The sequence below is a fragment of the Somniosus microcephalus genome, chromosome 6 (assembly GCF_052327205.1).
Source record: "Somniosus microcephalus isolate GS21.2 chromosome 6, FLI_Smic_1.0, whole genome shotgun sequence".
Taxonomy (NCBI): domain Eukaryota; kingdom Metazoa; phylum Chordata; class Chondrichthyes; order Squaliformes; family Somniosidae; genus Somniosus; species Somniosus microcephalus.
This window is the reverse complement of record NC_140992.1, coordinates 207,275,637-207,300,384: the sequence shown is the minus strand read 5'-3', so window position 1 is coordinate 207,300,384 and position 24,748 is coordinate 207,275,637. Positions and strand designations below refer to the sequence as shown.

The 24,748-nt window shown below is 45.6% G+C and overlaps 1 pseudogene across 1 annotated transcript in view; it reads right to left on the bottom strand.

The window, feature by feature from the left end:
• Window positions 1–238: 238 nt before the first annotated feature.
• LOC147116408 (chymotrypsinogen B-like) overlaps window positions 239–24,748 on the bottom strand; it is a 102,119-nt pseudogene continuing 77,609 nt past the window's right edge. Inside the window, exons 2-8 of the transcript XR_015078880.1 lie at window positions 11,254–11,373; window positions 11,043–11,141; window positions 9,589–9,672; window positions 8,506–8,588; window positions 7,507–7,687; window positions 4,160–4,297; window positions 239–560 (exon numbers count right to left, since the gene is read on the bottom strand). The product of XR_015078880.1 is annotated as a chymotrypsinogen B-like (transcript). The remainder of the gene's footprint in view (window positions 561–4,159; window positions 4,298–7,506; window positions 7,688–8,505; window positions 8,589–9,588; window positions 9,673–11,042; window positions 11,142–11,253; window positions 11,374–24,748) is intronic.

Genomic DNA, 24,748 nt, shown 5'->3' with positions numbered 1-24,748 from the left:
GGAACTTCTTTACCCAGAACATGGTTAGAAGCATAGATGTATTTAAGGGAAAGCTAGATAAACACATGAGGGAGAAAGGAATGGAAGGATTTGTTGATGGGGTTAGATGAAGAAGGGTGGGAGGAGGCTCATGTGGAGCATAAACACCGGCATAGACCTGTTGGGCTGAATGGCCTGTTTCTGTGCTGTAAATACTATGTAATACTATGTAATAAAACTCCTTTTGTAGGGATTGCAGTAAGTTCCATTGGTTTATATTCTTTATTAAATATTATACATATGTTCTGTAGATCTCTGCTCACTTAATTGAACTGTACAGAACAGCTTTGAAAAAGGGAATCCATAGCGCAATCAGATTACAGGGTAGTAGAATTCAGTTTACATCATCTTACACACAATTAGTTAGTTGCTATCATCTGATCAATCCAAGGCTGAGCTTTGGTCACGCGTGCATAGACTGCTGGAATATTTATGTCACATGATTCACTTCCCCAAGAAACCATGCCAACCAGGTACCAGGCATTATTCTTCTGACAGACAAGAGGATTACCAGCGTCACCCTGCAAATAAAAGAGTCAATTATTCACATGTTTCCACTTTTTCTTCTGCAAATCTTTGTGCTGATCAGGGTGAGGGATGTCAGTGTTGGGAATGGAATTACTTTTGTTACCTGGCATTAGCATTAAGCACACCAGGTAATGCACATCATGGCCTGAAGCAGAGTCAAGCTCCCTCTACTTTGCCCCAACAGTGCACCTCAAACTCATCCTTAGAAGAGCTTATACATTTGGTACCTTAGGTCTCTATAAAGTGGTAGGAAATGCTGTTGCCAATATAGTGAGTTCCTTATCTGGGAAAACGCAGAGTGGAACTGAGCTGCTTCTGCTCAGGGTTGGAGGAGGGAAGGCAGTCAAGTGTTAGGCCAATGTATGCTACCCTCATAAATCTCCCAGAAACTGGTAACAGAGAAACATTGGCCTGGGAGAAACTAGCCTGCTCTTCCCCACACCCACTTGCCTTCTTCCCCAATTAGAACTGTTATGTTGCACTGGGATCTAAGCAATCATAGAATCATAGAATAGTACAGCACAGAAGGCCATTCAGCCCACTAAGTCTGCCCCAGCTCTTTTGAAGAGCAATCCAATTAGTCCTACTCCCTGGCTCTTCCCCCGTATCCCTGCAATTATTTCTCCTTCAAATATTTATCCAATTCCCTTTTGAAAGCTACTATTGAATCTGTTTCCACCACCCTATCAGGCAGTGCATTCCAAATCCTAACCACTCATTGTGTAACAAGGTTTTTCCCCATGTTGCCTCTAGTTCTTTTGCCAATCACCTTAAATCTACGCCCTCTGGTTATCAACCCTTCAGCTATTGGAAACAGTTTCTCTTTATTTTCTCTATCTAAATCCTTCATGATTTTAAACATCTCTATCAAATCTTCTCTTAGCCTTTTCTGCACTAAGGAGAACAACTCCAGTTTCTCCAGTCTATCCACATAACTGTAAACCCTCATCTCCGGAACCATTCTAGTAAACCTCTTCTATACCCTCTCCAAAGCCTTCACCTCCTTCCTAAAGTTTGGTGCCTAGAAATTGGACACAATACTCCAGCAGGGGCCAAACTAGTGTTTTATATAGATTTAGCATAACTCCCTGGCTTTTGTACTCTGTGCCTCTATTTATAAGCCCAGGATCCCATATGCTTTATTAAACATTTTTGACATGGTTGACCACTCCATCCTCCTCCAACGCCTCTCCACCATCGTCCAGCTGGGTGGGACTGCACTCGCCTGGTTCCATTCTTATCTATCTAATCGTAGCCAGAAAATCACCTGCAATGGCTTCTCTTCCCACTCCCGCATCGTTACCTCTGGGCTCTCCCAAGGATCTATCCTTGGCCCCCTCCTATTTCTCATCTACATGCTGCCCCTTGGCGACATCATCTGAAAACATGGCGTCAGTTTCCACATGTACGCTGATGACACCCAGCTCTACCTCATCACCACTTCCCTCGACCCCTCCATGGTCTCTAAATTGACACACTGCTTGTCTGACATCCAGTTCTGGATGAGCAGAAATTTTCTCCAATTAAATATTGGGAAGACCGAAGCCATCGTCTTCGGGCCCCACCATTAACTCCATTCCCTAGCCACCGACTCCATCCCTCTCCCCAACATCTGTCTGAGGCTGAACCAGACGGTTCACAACCTTGGTGTCATATTTGAACATGAAATGAGCTTCCAACCGCATATCCATGGCATAACTAAGACGCCTATTTCCACCTCTAACATTGCCCGTCTCCATCCCTACTCCAGCTCATCTGCTGCTGAAACCCTCATCCATGCCTTTGTTACCTCTAGACTTGACTATTCCAATGCACTCCTGGCTGGCCTCCCACATTCTACCCTACGTAAACTTGAGGCCATCCAAAACTTGGCTACCGGTGTCCTAACTCGCACCAAGTCCTGTTCACCCATCACCCTGTGCTCGCTGACCTACATTGGCTCCCGGTTAAGCAACGCCTTGATTTCAAAATTCCCATCCTTGTTTTCAAATCCCTCCATGGCCTCGCCCCTCCCTATCTCTGTAATCTCCTTCAGCCCCACAACCCCCCACCCCACCCCGGAGATATCTGCGCTCCTCAAATTCTGCCCTCTTGAGCATCCCTGATTATAATCGCCCAACCATTGGTGGCCGTGCCTTTAGCTGCCTAGGCCCTAAGCTCTGGAACTCCCTCCCTAAACTCTCCGCCTCGCTACCTCACTTTCTTCCTTTAAGACGCTCCTTAAAACCTACCTCTTTGACCAAGCTTTTGGTCATCTGCCCTAATTTCTTACATGGCTCGGTGTCAATTTTTTGTCTTATTACACTCCTGTGAAGCACCTTGGGACGTTTTACTATGTTAAAGGTGCTATATAAATACAAGTTGTTGTTGTTGTTGCTTTGGTAACCTTTCCTGCCACCTTCAAAGATTTGTTCACAAACACCCCCAGGTCTCTCTGTTCTTGCACCCCATTTAAAATTGGACCATTTAGCTTATATTGTCTCTCCTCATGATTCCGACCAAAATGCATCACCTCACACTTTCCTGTGTTGAATTTTGTTTGCCACGTGTCCGCCCATTCCACCAGCCTGTCTGTGTCCTCTTGAAGCCTATTACTATCTTCCTCATTGTTTACTACACCTCCAAGTTTTGTGCCATCTGCAAATTTTGAAATTGTGCCCTGTACCCTCCAAGTCCAAGTCAAAGTCATTAATGTATATCAAAAAGAGCAGTGGGCCGAGTACTGAAGGCTTACTTTTTTTAAATGTTGGAAGGGGAAGAGGTGAGTAAAACTGACGTTGCTCCAGCCTTTTACTCTGACTTTACAAAAGTCCTTAGTAAAATACATCAATAAACAACAGCAGATACAATACCTACCATCTGGCATACTATATTTGGAGTGATTTGTGATGCCTTTTATTACGTGGGTTTTACTTCAAAGCACAGGAATCAGTAAACAATCTACTGTGTGTCTGGATGATACTAATTCTATTACCAGCTGGCATGTTTGAAGGAGAAGGTAGAGGGAAGACTGCACTCTTTTTGATGGATAACCCTTCTAGATCACATAAAATATTGATGAATAAGATGCCTAGTTTCAATGAATATTCGTAACTGGATGGAGATAGGCATTTAATTGTTACTTCAGCTTAACCCCAGCTAATCTAAATGGGTTTGCAGTCTGGTTGACTTGTTATATGCTAATAAAATAGCTGCATGTGCTACGGCAAGGGTAAAACAGGATCCTTGCGGATGACCAGTAATGCCTGTCGAGACCCTTGGACTAGTGGAACTTAGTTTCTAGTAGGGTTGGCACCTGTCCAGTTTTGGGATAGACACCGGGTTCTCTGGAAACAGCTGAAATAAAAGCCAAGCACCCAAGGTCTACTTTCTCAAAAGTCTACTTTTTCAGCCTGTGTAGGCCTTATTGATATGAAGGCCTTCTTCAACAACAAAACAAACATCAGAACTCAACCCAAGATCCTGCCACAGTTCTGGCTCCTGCCCAGTTTTGGATTTGGGAAAAGACGGCAGTCCTAGTTTCTACTCCTGGTCTGTCCGTAAACTTGGGTTGGCGATTAAATCATTAGAAGTGGTGATATTTCAACCATACCAGGCAGGAAGTTGCTCCAGCACCTCCAGCACAAATCATGAACTCAGACTATCTGCGCAGTGCCCCAGTACTGTTGACAGTCTGCATTTGAAACAATAGGGAGTGTTGCCTGATGCAGTTTTATTGGTAGTAAAAGTTCTGAAAAACAGAAAAAATAAATTATCCTACGAAGCATTTTTTTTTAACCTTTTCACTGCCAATTTTCTTGCATCCCTCCATGTCTCTAGAAGTCATTCACTCTTTGCTGAGGTATGGTTTGATGGACCGTGATCACCGTCCGGTACCTCATTCAACTGGGCCTTCTCCACATGTGAGCCACGGCAGGCTATTTCACTGCAGAAGGTATCACAACCAAGCATTCTTCAAACAGTGGCTGCTAATTAGTGATCAAGGCATGAACACTGTCTGGCCTTCCTCTCCCAAATGGAGGGGTTCTGAGGCCAATATTGATGCCTTGACCACTGTCCTGGTTGAAATCAGCTACTTTAGCACAGACTGTGCTTCAAACCTGGGATCCCCTTGGTCTCTATTGCCCAGCCACTCACTGCCTTAATTAACCAACTTAGCCACTCACTGCCTTAATTAACTAGCTCAGTCATTCAGTGTCTTAATTAACCGGCTCAGTCATTCACCACTTTAATTAACTATCTCAGCCACTCAATGCCATAACCAGCTCAGCCACTATGTAGGCATAAAATAATTTATCCCAAGAATATACAGTAACTGAGATTTAATAATATTTCAATTCAGCAAATATTTAACAGTGTATTAGGTATCTACACATAATAGATATTTTACAACTTAAATACAGGATGGTCTAAGATGGGTTTACAGTGTATGTATGTGAACGCATGAAGTGTAGTAAACAAGGTAAGTGAGCTGCAGGCACAAATAGCCACATGGGAATATGATGTCATGGCAATAACTGAGACCTGGCTCAAAAAAGGGGAGGATGGGTATTAAATATTCCTGGTTATAAAGTGTTCAGGAAAAATAGGAGGTAGTGTGGTAGTATTGGTCAAGGAGAATGTTACAGTGCTGGAGAGGGTGGATGTCCTGGAGGGGTCAAGGACAGAGTCCATATGGCTAGAGAGTTAAGAAATAATAGAGATGCTATTACACTACTAGGTGTATTCTATAGACCACCAAATAGTGGGAAAGATATGGAGGAGCAAATTTGCAAAGAATTTACAGAGATGCAATAACTAGTAGTAGTAATGGGGGACTTCAACTATCCTAATATAGACTGGCATTGTAATAGTGTTAAGGGCAGAGAAGGGGAAGAATTTCTGAAGTGTGTTCAGAAGAACTTTCTTGATCAGTATGTTTCCAGCCCGACGAGGGAGGAGGCATTGCTGGACCTGGTTCTGGGGAATGAGGTAGGCCAAGTGGAGCAACTATCAGTAGGTGAACATTTAGGGAGCAGTGATCATAGTGTCATAAGATTTAGATTAGCTATGGAAAAGGACAGGGAGCAATCTAGAGTAAAAATATTTAACTGGGGGAAGGCTAATTTCAGTGGGATGAGAACAGATCTGGCCCAGGTAAACTGAAATCAAAGATTGGCAGGCAAAACTGTAATGGAACAATGGGCTGCCTTTAAAGAGGAAATAGTTCAGGTACATTCCCACTAGGGGGAAAGGCAGGGCAACTAAAGTCAGGGCTCCCTGGATGACAAAAGAGATACAGAATATGATGAAGCAGAAAAAGAGCACGTATGACAGATGTCAGGTTGCAAATACATCGGAGAATCAGGCTATATATAGAAAAGGTCAGAGGAGAAGGGAAAAAGAAAATAAGAGGGGCAAAGAGAGGGTATGAGAATAGAATGGCAACCAACATAAAAGATAATCCAAAAGTCTTCTATAAGCATATAAATAGTAAAAAGGGTAGTAAGAGGAGGGGTGGGGCCAATTAAGGACCAAATAGGAAACCTATGCATGGAGGCAGAGGATATGGCTGAGATACTAAACGTATACTTTGCATCTGTCTTCACCAAGAAAGAGGATACTGCCATAGACATAGTAAAGGAGGAGGCAGTGGAGACACTTGATAGTATAAAAATTGACAAAGAGGAGGTATTAGAAAGGCTGGCTGTACTTAAAGTAGATAAGTCACCACAAGCGGATGGGATGCATCCTTGGATGTTGAGGGAGGAAACCACGGGCTCGATGGGCCGAACAGCCTTCTTCCATGCTGTAACCATTGAATGATTTAATGATTTAATGGGAAGCTGTCATTTACATTGGCCCATAATTTCCGATAGGATGCCTCCTATCGGAGAAAAACCTATGAACTTACCTGAGGGCTCCCGAGGTTCCGGACACTTCTGCTCCTGGGTCTCTCCAAAGTCGAAATGCGCAGGGCCCACGTATCCCAGAGGCGCATGCGGTTCGCAAGCGTCCCTGGAATCACGTGGGCCAGGCCAGCCAATAGGAGAAGGGAATCTCCCATCATACTTTTGACAGACTTGTCAAATATATGAATGGCGATCACCCCCAAAACACAATAAAACATTAAATACATTTTTTTTAAACCATCACTTTTTAAAATGAGTTAAAATTACAATAAATTAAATACTGTAAACAAAAATTTAATTTTTTGAAAAAAATAATTAAAGTTTTTTACGGGGCTAAAAATAAACTTACCTTTTTTGAAAGTATTTTAAAATTATAAATGAGTGAAAAATTTATTTTTTTACTTTTTCAACTCTTATGCTGGTAAAAGCTGGCCTTATGCCTGCTTTTACCAGGTATAAGATTTCTAATGGTTTTCTGCGGGTGGAGGTTCTCCAGAAAGCGGAACTCTCCCCCCTGCAGAGGCCCTTCTCTAGGGCAGGCGTCCGATCTGTCAAGAGCATTCTTGACAGATCAGAAGTGCAGGTTTTCAGCGCATGCACTTTGCATGCCTGAAACCGGCATTTCCGATGTCCCTACGGGTGTGTTCACAGCTCGTACACACCCGTAGGCATCGGAAAATACGGGCCATTGTGAAATTGATCTCACTAAATCTGGCACCAGAAAATGACCATGAAAGCTGCCGACCACATTGTCGTAAAATAACAGCTGGCTCACCAATATCCTTCAGGGAAGGAAACCTGCCACCCCTACCTGGACTGGCGTACATGTGACTCCAGTCCAACACTACATGGTTGGCATTTGATGCCCTCAGCGCAATAAATACTGCCTTGCCAATGTCACCCACATCCCGAGAAGAACAGAAATAAATTCTACAAGTGACTCTAAAAAACTGTCGCTAAATTGGCTGGAATCAGAGTTTTAAAAAAAGTGAGCACAATTAGGATTTTTTGTAAGGGCACACTTTCAATCTCCTTTCATTAACTGTACCATTGGGATTTGTTAAACCCCAGCCGGTTGTTACACAGAGCATTCCTGGTGAGAAGTCATGTGTCGCAGTAGGGAGGCACACTGGGATCACACGGTCAGTCAGTTTAGCTGGACTCGCCAGCTTCAACAATGCAACGTCATTGTTTAGAGTTTCTGGGCTGTAATCTGGGTGAGTGATTACCTGTAAAAGTAATGAACATCAACAGTTTCATTCTGAAATCCAGAAACAAAAGTCCTCGACATTACACTATGCGAATATCTGCTGTTTTAACAGACGCAGCAGCTAAATGTCTCCATTAAAACAGTGACAAAGGAAGTCCACACAAACATATTTGTTTATGCTAATATGTCATCACGTCAGTTCAAGAGCAAAAATACTTGCCATTTTATACTTTTTCATTTCACTGTTTCTTACCATTTATTCATACCATATCTGTATAAGTATACAACCTGTGTTTATATCAATCTCGTACTCACAAGGAAGTGGTAATAAATGTTTTAGAATATTGATGCATATGTTTGGAATAATCTGCAAGGTAGGGTAGTGGAGACAAACAGTTAGGGATGTTCAGAGCTGGATGCTATAATGGGAGAGCGTTGGGAGCTTTGATGGGCCAAATAGTATTTTATTGTTCTTATGTTCGTCTTTATGTTTAATGATGTTCGTGATTGAATTTTACAAATACAAATATATATGATGAGGATTTATGCTAGCTTATCTTGTGTCCAAATTACTTTTTATGTGCTGTGCTGTCAATAGTCAGAAAAATAATCAGCTCTTTACCAGCCTTGTATCAGGATAGTGGAGGTAAGGACCATGAGATTTTTTATGCTGCGATGAAGGAACTGTAGGTTTGTTCCTTATGGATGAGCAAAGATGGGCTGAATGGCCTGCGTTATCTGTTATTTATCTTGTGATCTTACATGAGGGTCTTTTTGTGACCTTGTTCTCACAGTTAGAGAAACATGGTCGATCAATGCTCAGCAGCTCCTACATACCATACTAATTTCAATGACTTGAGTTTCCTTCGTTTTTGACTTTCTGTTGGATGTCCCGAGGATTACCCGATGGTCATGTGCTCCGAAACAAAACAAGCAACAGGAAATGACACCAGGTTCTCCTACCTTTCTACTTCTAGCAGGCGGTAGCTACTTTGTCACTATGCTTCTTCCACAGCACCTCCCAAACCTGTGACCACCACCACCAAGAAGGACAAGGGCAGCAAGTGCATGGGAACATCATCACCTCCAGGTTTCCCTCCAAGTCACACACCATGACGACTTGGAAGTATATTGCCATTCTTTTATCGTCACTGGATCAAAGTCCTGGAACTCCCTACCTAACAGCACTGTGGGAGTACCTTCACCACACGGACTGCAGCTGTTTAAGAAGGTGGCTCACCACCACCTTCCCAAGGCCAACTAGGGATGGGCAATAAATATTGGCCTTGCCAGCGACGCCCAGATATCGCGAATGAATAATAAATAAATAAATCCCTAATAGGTTTTAGCTGTTCTGTTAATAGTTTCTGTAAATCATGAACCAGTACAGGAAGCTACAATCAGGCTTCTGCGAATCCATGTTTATTCAGAGTGAAGGTGCTGTTTGGTTACTCGGTTGTCTTTGCCTTTCTGTAATTTCCAGCTTGTATTTGTGACTCTCCGTCTATCTGTGTATAATAGGTGATCCACCTGCTCTTTCTCTCCTCCTCAGTGCTGTCTATAACTGAAGCTGTAATCTTCGGGCTTCCTCACACAGCAAATAGCAGATCGGTTCCTCCCTCTGTGCTGTTCTTTATTAATTTATGTTCACTTTTTCTAATAACCCCACTGATCTCCGTGCAGCACCTGCAACTTTTGCTGTCAGATATGCTCTTTGCTAAAATGATTCTCTTTTATGTGAAAACTTTGGGAAAGCACCTTTTACGAGCAATTCTGGCAACGGTATAAGATGGCAAGATAGCGGCAATGGGGGATGGAGAGATGTGTGCCACTTCTGACCAAAAAAAATTAAGTTAATTTACTCTCTTGTATCTGCTATTTTCTATACAATTCCTAGTCCAGGATATCACTAGAATTACCTCACACCGCATTGAGCAGCAGTGATGACCCATTCTGAGTTAATGAGAGATCCTCCACAGAAATGCCAGTTAGTCCGATCCTGAAAGACAACAATGAACAGTGTTTCAGCAAGCAGATGGCCTTCCAGAAACAGGTCCCTGGACAACATGCTACGATTGCTCCATTAGCCTGCGACCAAAGTCAACCCGGTATTGACATGAAATTCAGAACAAATTTGCGGAATAGCGTTAGTGAGCCCGCAACCGACTTCACGAGAGTCGCCTGGATAGTTGGTTTTAATGGGGGGAGGGTGCAGGCCTGCTTGTACCAGCTGGATTCAGCACAGAAAGAAAAATAGGAACTTACATTTATTGATCACCTTTCACGACCACGAGCTTTGCAGCCAATGCAGTCACTTCAAGAGAGTAAATTACAAGGCAGTAAAGAAGGGTTGAAAGGACATCAAAAAAACCCAAGAGTGAAAGTCCAGCCTGACTCCTGGGATGAAATGCTTTCCTTTAATCCTTAATATCTATATTCAATTTGTTTTTGTATTGTAGCAGCTGGGAAACTGAGGACATCGTGGCGATGCGAAGTGAAAGTGCTGGAGCTGTTCTCTGCCAGTGTGATACACATGGTCATGTGTGGTGATAGTGTCGAAGTTGCAGGTGAACTGTAGATACGATTGAACTGCATTGGTGAGTGTACCTGGCTCCCAGGCCCTAATTAGAACAACAGTATGAAGGTGATGCAATCACTTAATATTCAGGGCCACACCAGCCTCTTGTCTGATTAAAGAGCAGGAAGAATTTATTTTAAACAATGGGGAAGATTTTCAAACTTGCTGCCCGGAAATGAAAATCGGGCGGTTTCTATAACGGGCGGCTGATCCGCAACCTCGGGTTTACGCCCGAACAGCAAATTGAAATCTGTCCCATTGAGTTTAAGATGATCTGGCTGGTACCTGGTTCGTGTTGTCAAGGCTCTTATTCATCGGCGGCGACCTCGGGCATTTGTAGAAGCTGACACACGGCTCTGCATTTAATGGGTACAGGGGAGCAGGTTACACAGCACCAGCATTTCGCACTAATAGGAATCAGGATAGGTTCGAGGGACTCGATGCCAGTTATGCTGTGGTTTGATACATGAACAGAGTTTGAATGTATTTAAACAATAAAACATTTCCACCAGCAGGACTTCTCCCCATCGAGCGTCTGCCGTAACTGTGGTGGAAGATCAGCGTAAACGGCCACCACTCCGGGATTCCCGTCGAGGTTGTGGCAGATGGGCAGGAGAACCCCCCACAGATGTTCACCCCCTGTACCTTTAGCACATTTGGTAAGTGTGACTGTTCGAGTTGGTCCGTAAGGACAGCCTACAAGGCAACACTGGTACAGGATGGTTGGGGTGTGCCCATGCCTTGCTACGGGACAGCTAAGAAGCCTTTCTCTAGTGTTGCAGTTACAATGAATGCATGGAAGCCTGCCAGGGCCAGGATCCTGAAACGGCCACCTTACCATTTACAATTCTTGTATGGCCTGACACAACAGGAGTGAAGGCTGGGACACCACAACCTATGCAAAAATGTTGAACAGATAGATATTCATGAGTACGTATAAGATAAACAGTATGTAAGATATAAGGAGCTCAGTGGAAAGTGATATTCATGTCTACTATAGAACATACCACAAGCAGCACCCAAAAAGGCAAAGGCTGCTAGAAGGCAGAACAGAGCCACAATTCTCGGTCTTTTTTGTTTTTCTTGTTGAAGGACACTGGCTTTTATAGATTCCTGACTTCTCTCTGCTGGGTCAGAGTGAACGGTAACAGGTGCAAATGCCAGAGCTTTCCATTGGATCAATATCCGTCAACATAAGCACTGGCACCTGCGTTGCTGATCTGTGACATAAAACAATGGCACTTTGATATAAAACTTGTCGATTTGCAATTTAAAGCTATGAAAGGATTTTATGACCTCTCCCTTCTTCCACCATATGGTGGGATAAAGGGGATTGCCCAATTATTGTGGCATGCAATACTAACAAGGTTTAGCAGGAAACATTGGCCTTTGTACTTGTGATTGTAAAGGTATCTTGGTTGTAATTTGCCACTAAATGCATTTGGTGATAAATTAAAGTCACCCATATATCAGAATCAGTAAATGCATTGAAGTACCAGGATGACCTGGAGACGAGGGCTGTGACCCCCCCACACAATAAATAGCCAATGAGAACTACCAATGAAAGAGCTGATTTGGAAATACAACTGGATGATAAAGAATCGCCACAGACTAAGTTCAGGAGGCAGATCTCATGGTGAAAAAGACCATGCCCAGAATGACCATGGGTAAGAATCTATTGAATCTTCATGTGGGGGAGGGAAACTTTGAAAGGGGAATGATGAACAGTTGAACGCAATATCCAGGCCCGAAAGTAGCTGGTACGAGGTTCACAAAGGATTTAATGACACAAAAAAGACCAAGAAGGACATGATTGAGTCCAAGTGTCAAGGAAGGAGAGCCACTGGAGGAGGACCCAAAGGATTAAAGGAGATCCATGAAATTTAAAGGAGGGTAGCACAGTGTTCAGTGCCAAGAGCTTGGAGAGAGTGAGTGAGTCTGAGGATTGACCCAAAGGGGTCGATTTTATCTCAGGTGCGGGGAATTGGCGGGTTCCCCGAATTTAGTGATTCCCACACGATTCTAAATGGGTCTGTGAGATTGATGCAATTTTAACTCAATTGGCCAATTGATTTCCAGCGTGTGGGAAGCCTTGGCAATTGAGTATTTCCAGTCAGAAAGTCACAGAATATGATGTCATCATTGCTGCTGCTTTTAAGGTCCACAGCAAGCCTTGCTTCCTCTGCAGGCTCCCAAACTTCACCATTAAGATGGCACAGGAGCCTGCAGGAGCAACGGCCAGCGGGAGGGCCAGATCTGCCCCCAAATTTGATGAGGCTTCACTGCAGGCATTACTGGATGGTGCTAGGGCCCACAGGGAGGTCCTGTTCCCTTCTTCAGGGAGGAAGAGGCCTCCCAGTCAGACCAAGGCTATGTGGCTACAGGTGGCAGGTCAAGTCAACTACTTGGGCCTCACACGAAGAACGTGGTTGCAGTGCAGGAAAAGATTCCATGACCTTCTTCGCACTGGAAAAGTAAGTACTGTATGATGTTTCCATCACCCTCAATCTGATCCCCATTGCCTTTCCTCACCAGCACTCAGCTTTAGCAATCTCTTCCTGCACATCCCACTAGACACTGACATCCATGCATCCTTACCCATTCCCTCTCTCTCTATGCTCACATTCACAGAACTATGCCACCATGCAGCCCTCACACTCCCTCTCACTCTGATGCTTTGAACACAACTGACAACACACAGGGAAGGCCCTTGGTATTGCAACCTCACTCCATCTTTGTCTCCTTCTAAGTATCTATGCTATGCAATCTCTGCACTCATTCCTTCATTCTCACTCAAGCTCCACTTGTCTCCCTCATTGCAGGAAAAGAGAGCTCACAACAGGAGAGAGCGAGCCAGGACAGGAGGAGGGCCGCCCTCATTAGCCCAGCTCACCCCCTGGGAGGAAGGCATCCTGGAGATTGCCGGGGCTGACCGAGATGTGGACGTTGGGGAAGGACAGGCAGGAGCATCCCCGCAAGCTGGTGACAGAATAGTTTTCCATCTCTCTCATTGGCATTGCATGAGTCGCTGATAATGATTCTGAAGCTACATCATATGGGCTTATGATCATCTGCAAAATGCAATGTGCATGTAACCTTGGCATCACATCTCTAACTTTTTCCTTGACTCCCCCACAGGACCATCGAGAGCCCCCATCCCCACTGTGCAGGAGGAAGAGCCTGAGCAGCCAGACTCCTCAGAGTAATCTGCAACCTCTGAGGGCGCAGCGTCAACAGAAATGAGCGCACCCAGCACCAGCGCAGACACTCACACCTCGGTGGGACCTTCGGGACATAGAGTAGAGTTGTCACCTGGTGTATCACAGCTCACAAGTGAGCATCAGCAGATTGTGGAGATAGGGACAGCAGTGGAGAGTCCCCATCGGAGGGTGCAGGACTCTGCCAGCTCAGCTCAGCTGCATGTTGACCCTCTGCCTCTGGGTCCATCCGTAAGATCAGAGGTGATGGAACTCCATGCACAGATGCAGGAGTCTCTGGCAGGTTTTGTCTCTAGGGTCGCTGCGAGTGTGGAGCGAATGGAGGAGTCCATCGCGAACATGAGCAGAGCCTTTGTGGAGTCATTGGCACATGAACACATCAACACAGAAAGGATGGCTACCTACGTGGAAATGATTGCTGCCTCCGTGGTAAGGCTGGCTACGGTAGAGGAGAGGAGGGCTACGGCCATGGAGGAGGTTAGTCGCCAGGGTATGGAAAACATGGTGAGTGTTCAGGATAGAATAACATCTCTTGAGGAGCAATGGGCATCTATTGAACAGAGAAACCAGACCTTCATGGAAGTCCTTCTGAGTAGGACTGCCATTGCAGATACGGGTTCCCATGGCCCCCCTGATGTGCACCAAGCTGCTCTCAAGCCACTTGCAGGCACTGAGGGGGACCTGACCCATGAGAGGGAGGTTGGTGGCAGACCTCAAGGAAGTGGGGGCTCCTCTCCAAGCGCTCACACTTCCATGCCACTGCAGAGCCCTCGGTCAGTGTCCCGCCGGAGTACACACATAACGGAGATAGAGGTCTCAACCCCTGCACAGCCGCAGGAGCAACAGACTGCTGGCGAGCCCTCACAGGCTCGCCATCCCAGAGGACGCCCGCCAAAGGTGTTGAGACAGGAGCAGCAGGAAAGTGAGCAAGGGGCCTCCACATCTGCTGAAGCCACAGGGGAACCACTACGTAGGAGCATGCGTAAGAGGAAAATAAAGCACAAATAGTCACAAGGGTAGTCACTTGGGTAAAATGCTGTGTATTTTGTGAAAATACCATCAGTTGTGTGTTTATCATAAAAATTCTGATGGCAACTTCTGCAGCTGTGGCGTGTTGTCATTTCGCGAATGGGGCTGGAGGTCCTCTAATGCCAAGAGGGGAAGGAAAAAAGGCCTCCCATGCTTCTGGTAGGTGCCTCAGTTGAGGAAGCGCTGGGTGAGGGTGGCAAGAGGGGTCTCACAGGAGGTCACACTGGAGAAGTGTGTGAGGCTCCAATCTTCCACAGGTGTGGTTAGGCCTGGTAGAAGTTGCCCCAGACCTGAGACAACAAAGTCCTGCCTCCTGCAAATGATGACTGATCAAATATCCTCTTTAATGTTGGACCTGCAGCTGATAGTCAGCAAGCCAATGGTGTTCATGCCAGGTTTCACAGGCGTGATCCCCACCAGGCGTGTTTTAAGTGGTAAAAGGGTTAAACAGGCAAGGGCCTGTTAAAATGGGATTATAAAGGCAAATCAGTGCTGTTTAAGGGCCCTAAAGACCAGCCCCGCCTGTTGCAGGCGGGACTGATTCGGGTCAATCAGACACACCTAGGTTAAAATGGCGTAGAGGCGGTAACCAGGCGGGGGGTCCCGACCCCCAGGTTTTGCGATTTTAACCCCCCGCGCGCCTAAAAGCCCGCCTGTCGGCTGCGTTAAAATCGAGCCCAAAGTGTGTGTATCTGTGTGGAGCATAGCAAAATATGAAATTAAAACAGTATAGAATGTGCCAGCACGTTAGCTTCCCGTCAATGCACATAACTTATTCTTATTATTGATGTGGTTATGAAGACTCTGAATCTGATATTTTCTGTCCCTCCGCTGATGACCCTGGACCATCTACAGTTCAAAAACAAACCACAAAAGTCAGTGTTCCACAAACGGTGCCACAAAAAACAACCAAACTACAAGAACCAGCATGAAGGTTGTGCCACTTGTACAGATACATTTTACTGTTTCATCCCCACATGAAAATGTGTCTGGCACAGAGTATCTAGCTGTCAGCGCAGAACAAATGTGAAAGGCCCACTTAGGCTGGTGGCACCGTAGACTTGAGGTGCATGTAAAGGAGTAGGTGAGTACAGAGGTTGGTGGAGACGACTTCATAGTAAAAGTGCTGGAGTAGCCATGGGATGGCTACAATTATTTTGGTCAGATTCTGAAATATATGGATATGAAGTCGGAGGGTACTGACATTCATGGAGTGCTGCATGACAGCGCATGATGGATTTGAATCCTCAACACATGGACATCGGAACAGTATTGGCAACTATTCTGATTGTGGCTGATTGGTGATCAACTCTCCAAGCAATTCTGAACACAAGGGGTTTGCAGATATTGGAGAGAAATTGCAGATAAAGTTTCACAGAAGTTAATTTGAGCAGCTGAAAAATATAAAGCTTGGGACATCACAAATGGGATGAGACTTCTCAGGTCGTTGACTTGTCTGTGATGATGGTAAGCCCTGAGAAAGTATCCTTGGAAGCCACCATAGAGGCCTCCGCAGATGTGGTTAAGGACATTCCTTCCCTGATGCACAGTTGTCAGAGAGTGCTGGAGACTCCTCTTTATCCCACAACCCAAACTGTACAACCTAGTGTGGACCAGATTCCTTCCACCATTGACACAGCTGCCAGAGGGGATTCCCAATGGCATGAACAGTAACAGGCAGGTGCTCAGTGAGCACAAGGGTTTTACAAGGTAAAAATCAAAGTATACTTCAAAGGGGCACATTTACATTTTTTGTAAACTATTTTTCTTTCTTTTGTATATGTGTTATTACTTGATAATGTTTGGATGAAAAGTTAACAATTCCACATTGTGTTCAGTCCTATACAGTTGTTCTATGCAAGTATCAGTATATATTTTTTAAAACCAAAGTTAGTTGACATCAGTCTGCAGCCGGTGAGGTGTAATTAGTAAAATAGAATTACTGTAATGAGAAGATATGGTGACCTGAGGATATTAACAGAAATTCTGTCAGTTGTCATGACATTCAATGATATGATCAAAAACCTGTCTTACCAATTTCTGCTGCAGGTTTTTGGACTTCTAATTGATCCCCAGTCAGGACATTGATCCATTTTCCACCAGGTCAGGGTGGTGCCCTGCTGAATAGTGAGGTTCTGCAGCAGGCAGTGCACCATGGAAATCTGAATGGCCCTTACTGCAAAGAGCCACCAGAGTGACTGAGTCACCTTTATCACTGTTTCATCTATATATACATTGCGGAGATTTGTGTGCCCGTCTGTATCTCTGCAGTATGGACATATGGGGTAGTACAAGAGGGAGCGAGAGAATCCGAGCCAAACTCACAATCCCCAAGCATTCAGAATAGAGTTAATTATCCTGCCCAAATGAACAAGGCTCGTGAGATTGGTTGTGGATGAGGAATCATATGTTGTATTTTGCTGTCACTAGAAGGATAATTTTCTGGTCTTCATACACCATCTTCATATTGAGGAAATAGAAGCTTTTTATCATGATTGCTTCTGAGTCAGAAGGTTGAGGGTTCAAGTCCCACTCCAGACACTTGACCACATAATCTAAGCTGATACTTCAGTGCAGTACTGAGGGAGTGCTGCACTGTCCGAGGTACCGTCTTTTGGATGAGATCTTAAATCGAGGCCCTGTCTGCCCTTTCAGGTGGGCTTAAAAGACCCCATGGTACTATTCAAAGGACAGCAGGGAGTTCTCCGTGGTGTCCTGGCCAATATTTATCCCTCAACCAACATCGCTAAAATAAATTATCAGGTCATTAACTATTTTCTGTTTGTGGGATCTTGCTGTGTGCAAATTGACTGCCTCGTTTCCTAAATTACAACAATGACTACACTTCAAAAGTGCTTCATTGGCTGTAATGCGCTTTGGGACTTTCTGAGGTTGTGAAAGGTGCTATATCAATGCAAGTTCTTTCTTTCTGGTTGGTGTAAGCCATCACATTGGCTGACTGGTATCTATATCTATATGGATGCAATCCAGCAGACAGGGAAAGCCTACCATAGAATAAACATTTTTCTGTGAAATGTTTCTCAACACTATTAGAGAGATAAATGAACATGACAGTTTTCCAAACGGAGGGTTCAGACCAAATATGTGCCCTTAAAGAAAAAAGGTGGGACTAACAAATTTAGAGCCCCCTGGATGTCTAGGGACATACAGGGTAGGGTAAAGAAAAAAAGGGAGACGTATGACAGATACCGAGGGCTAAGTACTCCAGAATCTTTAGAAAGTGCAGGGGTGCAATTAAAATATTAGGAAAGCAAAGAGAGAGCATGAAAAATTTTTGGCAAGTAAAATCAAGGAAAACCCAAAGGTGTTTTATAAATATATTAAGAGCAAGAAGATAACTAAAGAAAGGGTAGGGCCTATTAGAGATCATGAGGGTAATCTGTGTGTGGAGGCGAAGCAGACATTGCTATCAGGGGGGAGGAGTGTGAAATATTAGATGAAATAAACATAGTGAGAGAGGAAGTATTAAGGGGTTTAGCAGCTTTAAAAGTGGATAAATTCCCAGGCCTGGATGAAATGTATCCCAGGCTGTTAAGCGAAGCAAAAGAGGAAATAACAGAGGCACTGACCATCATTTTTCAATCCTCTCTGGCTTCAGGTGTAGTGCTGGAGGACTGCTAATGTGGTGCCCTTGTTTAAAAAGGGAGAAAAGGATAGACCAAGTAATTATGGGCCAGTCAGCCTAACCTCGGTGGTGGGAAAACTATTGCAAAAAATTCTGAAGGACAGGATAAATCTTCATTTAGAAAGACACGGATTAATCAAGGATAGCATGGATTTGGTAAGGGAAGGTCGTGTCTGACAAACTTGATTGAATTTTTTGAGGAGGTAACAAGGAGGGTAGATGAGGGTAGTGCATTTGATGTAGTTTATATGGACTTTAGCAAGGCTTTTGATAAGGTTCCACATGGCAGGCTGGTCACGAAGTTAAAAGCATCCAGGGCAAAGTGTCAAGTTGGATTCAAAACTGGCTCAGAGACAGGAAGCAGAGGGTAATGGTTGATGGGTGTTTTGTGACGGGAAGGCTGTTTCCAGTGGGGTTCCGCAGGGCTCAGTACTAGGTCCCTTGCTTTTTGTGGTATATATCTGTTGAATCCGTGATTCTTAAAGTATGATGTTTTCCAATAACTAGACGGAGGCTGTAAATTAACAATCAACAGGTGTTTACTGGAGGAGGGTAGTCTAAAGACTAACAGTACAGAGGCATGCTCAAGGCTTATATACAGGTGTGGTCACTGCCAGTACTACAGTATACAGGAGCTGTAAAAGTAGTTCTCTCTTAAAGGTACATACACTACAATTCCTCCCCTTTTAGATTAACAGTACCCATAACATTCAAATAACAGTTAACACTTTAACATGCACATTAAACTGAAATAGTCCATTTATAGATTCAGTCTTTGGGGCGGCTTCCTGATCCTTTCTGGATAGCGCCTTTCCTGAGGTTCTTGTTCTTGGTGCGGAGGCGATTCTGGCCCCCTTTCGTCGGTTAGTTCATCAGTTTCCGCTGCTACTGTTTCTGAGGCAGATGCTACCGGTATGTCGGGTTCATCCCCAGGTACGCGAGACATGGGGTTGACTCGTTCCTGTGATGCTAGGATCTGGTCGATGTGGCGTCTCACAATGTTCTCCCCGACATCCACTGTGTACATTAATGGCCCCTGCCGTGTGCATATCGTTCCGGGTTGCCATTTCTCTGTTCGGTAGTCGCGGGCCAAGACTGGTTGTCCTACATTGAAGCTCCTTGACGGCTTCTCATTGATGTGCTGGAATTGCTTATCCTCAACATTCCTTCGCACATTTGGTCTGAGCAAATCCAGACGAGATCTCAACCTTCGGTTAAAAAACATCATGGCCGGGATCTGGTTGGTAACTGCATGTGTCGCATTTCTGTAGGCTAACAGGAAATTGTCCACCTTATGCTGTAGTGGAATGTCATCGTCGCACATGGCCCTTACTGCCTTTTTAAAGGTTTGTACGAACCTCTCAGCCAATCCATTTGTGGCTGGATGATATGGGGCGGATGTGTAATGCCTTACCCCATTCCTTCTCATAAATTTCCGAAACTCTTCGGACACAAACTGTGGTCCGTTATCAGAGCAAATCTGCTCTGGCAAGCCGTTCCTGGCAAATATGGTCCGTAGGACTGCAATCGTTTTCTCTGTAGTGGTGGAGGACATTTTGATCACCTCAGGCCATTTCTAGTGCACATCCACTGCTATTAAGAACATTGAGTCCATGAATGGACCAGCAAAATCAATATGCACCCGTTGCCATGGCGAGGAGGGCCACTCCCATGGGTGTAGGGGGGCATGTGGTGGTGCATTTTGGAACTTCTGGCATCCTGAGCAGCTCTTTGTTAGGTCCTCGATTTGTTGATCGATCCCCGGCCACCACACATAAGCCCTAGCAAGGCTTTTCATTTTCACCCCTCCCAGATGGCCTTCGTGTAGCTCATTGAGCACTCTCTCCCTTAACTTGGGTGGAATTACCACTCAGGATCCACACATCACTGTCCCCTGGCATACTGACAGCTGTTCTCTTCTGGATGAGAATGCTGGCAACAGTGAGTCGCCATGTGTTGGCCATCCCTTCACCGTCAAATCATATACCCGAGACAGTGCCGGATCATTTCGGGTCTCCTTCTCTATATCCGCGTTAGTTACTGGCAAGCGTTCAATTATCGACGAATAAAATATTTCGATAGGGTCCACTGCTGGTGCTTCCTCCGCAGTAGGCAGTGGCAGGCGTGATAGCCCATCAGCGTTTCCATGCTGTTTCGTGCCCTTATACTCTATTTCATATTGGTTCGCCCCTAGAAAAAGGGACCATCTTTGTAGCCGTTGTGCAGTCATCACCGGAACGCCCTTCTTTGGATTAAAGATGGAGACAAGTGGTTGGTGGTCAGTCAGCAAGGTGAACTTCTGCCCATGCAGATAGTGGTTGAATTTTTTTACTCCCCATACTAGGCTGAGGGCCTCCCTGTCAATCTGGGCGTAGTTGCGCTCGGCTGAGGTTAGTGACCGAGACGCAAAGGCTACTGGCCTCTCCAACCCGTCTGGGAATTTGTGCGATAGCACCGCTCCAATACCATAGGGTGATGCATCACACGCCAACCGAATTGGTAGTGCTGGGTTGAAATGGGCCAACACCTCTTTTGATGTGATCAATTCTTTGCACTTCTGGAAAGCTTGTTTACATTCGTCATTCCACTTCCATGGTACCCCCGTTTGCAGTAGGGTGTTCAGTGGGTGTAATACTGTAGACAAATTTGGTAAGAACTTATGGTAGTAGTTCACCAGCCCGCGGAACGACCTCAGTTGTGACACATTTTCCGGTGCTGGAGCCTTGACTACTGCCTCAATCTTTTCAGGGGACTTATGTAACCCCTCTTCATCAATGACGTGGCCACAATACGAGATCTGTTCCTGGAAAAACTCGCACTTGTGGCGATTAGCGCGTAGCCCATATTCCGTTAATCTAGTGAGCACCTTCTCCAGGTTGGCGAGGTGATCACTGTCATTTTCGCCCGTGACCAGTGTGGTGTATGTAACTTGTTCCACCTTAAGAGAACTTAAACCTCTTCCACCTTAAGAGATGTACTACTTTCTCTGGCTGCTGTATACGGTAATACCGGTGGTGACCACACCGGTATATAAGTGCTGTGTAGTAATTTGCTGGGTAGTACAGCCCTAACCTCCGAATAGTAAAGACCTATTGAAAAGTTATTCTTGTAGTCTGTCAGTAATTGACCTTAAATATAACTGGAACACACAGACTTAACAGTGGCGACGAGTCCGATCTTACCCTGCGGCAGTTTACATCCACGGCAGCTTCGTCCTCAGAACGGGCGTCGAGAAGAGGCATCCACCCTCATCATCCTGCTGAACAGCACGTCGCGCGGGAGGCATCGAGGACCCGGAGTGAAGAAGAGAAATTCTGAACTCGAAGCCCCCATCAGCGGCAGACAGCTATCTTCCTTCTACCACGATGGTGGGTAAGCCAATCAGCGAAAGTCGGCCGCGTTGGCTGTAGCGAAGGGGAGGGAAGACGGAGGAAAGAGGGCGGTGAAATCGACCGCGGCCGGTGAAAAGGGCCGGGCCGCATTCGGGCCGAAAGGCGCAGCGACTGGGGCAGCTGAAGGCGCGAGAGCCGTGGTGAATTCGAACGCAGCGGGTGCACATAACCGGGCTGCAAGAAGGGCTGCGAGGCGCGACGGCAGGGAAGCGCGAATGCCCACGGGAACCGCGGTGGAGTAGAAGCAGCGTCGGGGGAGTTGTTAACCACTGGGGAGGCGAGACCGGCAGCAGCACAGCAATCGCCATTGCAGCCAGCGGGTGAAGAAGACAAGCGCGGGAAAGACCGCTAAGCGCGGGAAGCCGCCATTTTGGAAAAAAAAAAAAATTGCAAAGATGCCTAAACATGGGAACATTAATACTTTTGATAGCGACATCGAAGATTGGACCACGTATGTAGAACGCATAGAAGTTTATTGTAGAGCAAATAAGATACCAGATGGGGAGAAAGCACTAACCTTATTAAACTTAATGGGTGCGAAGACATACGGGCAATTGAAACACCTTCTATCACCAGAGAAACCGGCGGATAAGACTTTCGCGGATATTGTTACCGTCCTGAAAAATCATTTAAGCCCCATGCCGCTGATGCTAGCGGAACGATTTAAATTTTACAGCAGAAAGCAGCTGAAAGATGAAAGCAATGCCGAATTTTTAATTGAATTGTGTAAGCTAGCAAAGTACTGTCAGTTTGGAACAGGACTAACAGATGCGCTAAGAGATAAATTTGTGTGTGGATTGTTAAAAGAAGAGACACAAAAGCGACTGCTTGAGGAGAATGAGCTGACGCTTGATAAAGCTGTCGCTATGGCAGCATCGCACGAAGCCGCAGCGAGAGGCAGGGCGGTAATGCAGCTACGGTCACCGGAACTCAGCACAAATCAAATGGTCTTGGGTACAGTAAAATGTTATCGTTGTGGAAAGACAACGCACGATCAGAACCAGTGCTGGTTCAAAAATAAGGAATGCAGAAAATGTGGCAGGCTTGGTCACATAGCTAAAGTCTGCTGGTCAGGAGAGAAGACCAGCAACAAAAAGTCACTGCAGGGAAAGTACAGAAAGGTACACAAGGTGACAGAGAACAGTTCGAACGAACAGAAGTCAGATTCAGACGCCAGCAGTAATGAACTGGGTAGCTTAAGAGTACACAACGTTGGTAAGGAAGCAGACCTCCAGACAATTTGGGTCACACTTCAGATAGCAGGAGTCCAAGTGAAGATGGAATTGGACACTGGATCGGCATTGACGGTCATGAATAAGAAAGATTACAAAAGGTTATTCCAACATATTCCCCTACGGGATACGGAGATTGTATTGAAAACATACACGGGGCAAAGAGTATACCTCATCGGAAAGATAGAGGTAAAGGTGGTCCACAAGGGCAAAGAAAGCCGAGGAATGGACTTATATGTGCTACCTGAAGGAGGTCCACCACTACTGGGACGGAAGTGGATTAGAAAAATGAATATGGACTGGCATTCCTTAAAAGCACTAACGGTAGATGCCAGGGAAACAGATGTCAAACCTAAACAATTGTCCAGAATATTGGACGATGCTAAAGAGGTGTTCCAGCAGGGACTGGGAACACTGAGAGGAATTACGGCAAACATCAAGATTGAAGAACATGCACAACCAAAATTTTTCAAAGCCAGACCGGTACCCTATGCGATACGACCTGCTGTGGAAGCGGAGCTGGAAGCGCTAGAACGTTCAGGAGTACTGTCTAAGGTAGACTGGAGTGAGTGGGCTACGCCCATTGTTCCCGTGATGAAACGTCCTTCGAGCAACAAGCCGGGAGAACCAGGGAAGGTTCGCATCTGTGGAGATTTCAAGATCACTGTTAATCCGGTGCTTCACACGGTGCAGTATCCGCTTCCGCGGATTGAGGATATCTTCGCTTCATTGTCGGGCGGGAAACACTTCACCAAGATAGACCTGGCGCAGGCGTACTTACAGATGGAAGTTGAGGAAGAGTCACGCCAGTACCTCACGATCAACACGCATAGAGGCTTGTACCGGTATAATAGACTGGTTTTTGGAGTGGCATCGGCTCCAGCAATTTGGCAGAGGGCCATGGAGCAGGTATTACAGGGAATTCCAGGCACACAATGTTACCTGGACGATATTCTGATTACAGGAGATGGTGACGAGGAACACCTCGCAAATTTGGAACTGGTGCTCATCAGATTGAAAGAATATGGACTTCGAGTTAATCGGCAGAAATGTGAGTTCTTTCAGAAGCGGATCTCGTACTGTGGCCATGTCATTGACCAGGAGGGACTTCATAAGTCTCCTGACAAGATCAAAGCGGTTGTGAAGGCTCCCGCTCCGGTTAATGTATCTCAGTTGAGGTCGTTCCTAGGATTGATTAACTATTACCATAAGTTTCTGCCAAATTTATCCACGGTACTGCACCCGCTGAACGCTCTTTTGCAGAAGGGAGTACCATGGGAGTGGAGCGAGGACTGTAAGAAGGCCTTTCGCAAAAGCAAGGAATTGATAACCTCAGAGGAAGTGTTGGCTCACTTCAACCCAACACTGCCTATTCGTTTGGCTTGTGATGCTTCTCCATATGGTATTGGGGCAGTACTCTCACACAAGTTGCCAAGTGGCACGGAGAGGCCAGTCGCGTTCGCATCCAGATCATTGACCTCCGCTGAGCGCAACTATGCTCAGATAGATAGGGAGGCTCTCAGCCTTGTGTGGGGAGTAAAGAAGTTTAATCATTACCTGCAGGGCCAAAAGTTTACGCTTCTGACACCATCAGCCGTTGGTATCCATTTTTAACCCTAAGAAGGGTGTGTCGGTGATGACAGCACAGAGACTCCAGAGATGGTCCCTTTTCCTAGGGGCACATCAATATCAGATAGAATTCAAAGGTACAAAGCAGCATGGTAATGCTGATGGGTTGTCGCGCCTGCCACTACCTGAAGAAGAGGAGACAACGAAGGTTGACCCTGTTGAGTTATTTCACTCGACCATCATCGAGTGTTTACCAGTCACCAATGCAAGTATTGAAAGAGAAACCAGGAATGACCCGACACTGTCCCGAGTCTACGAGGTGACAGTGAAGGGATGGCCAGCACATGGTGATTCTCTGTTACCGGCATTCTCGGCAAGACGAGACCAGCTGTCCGTCTGTCAAGGAACATTGATGT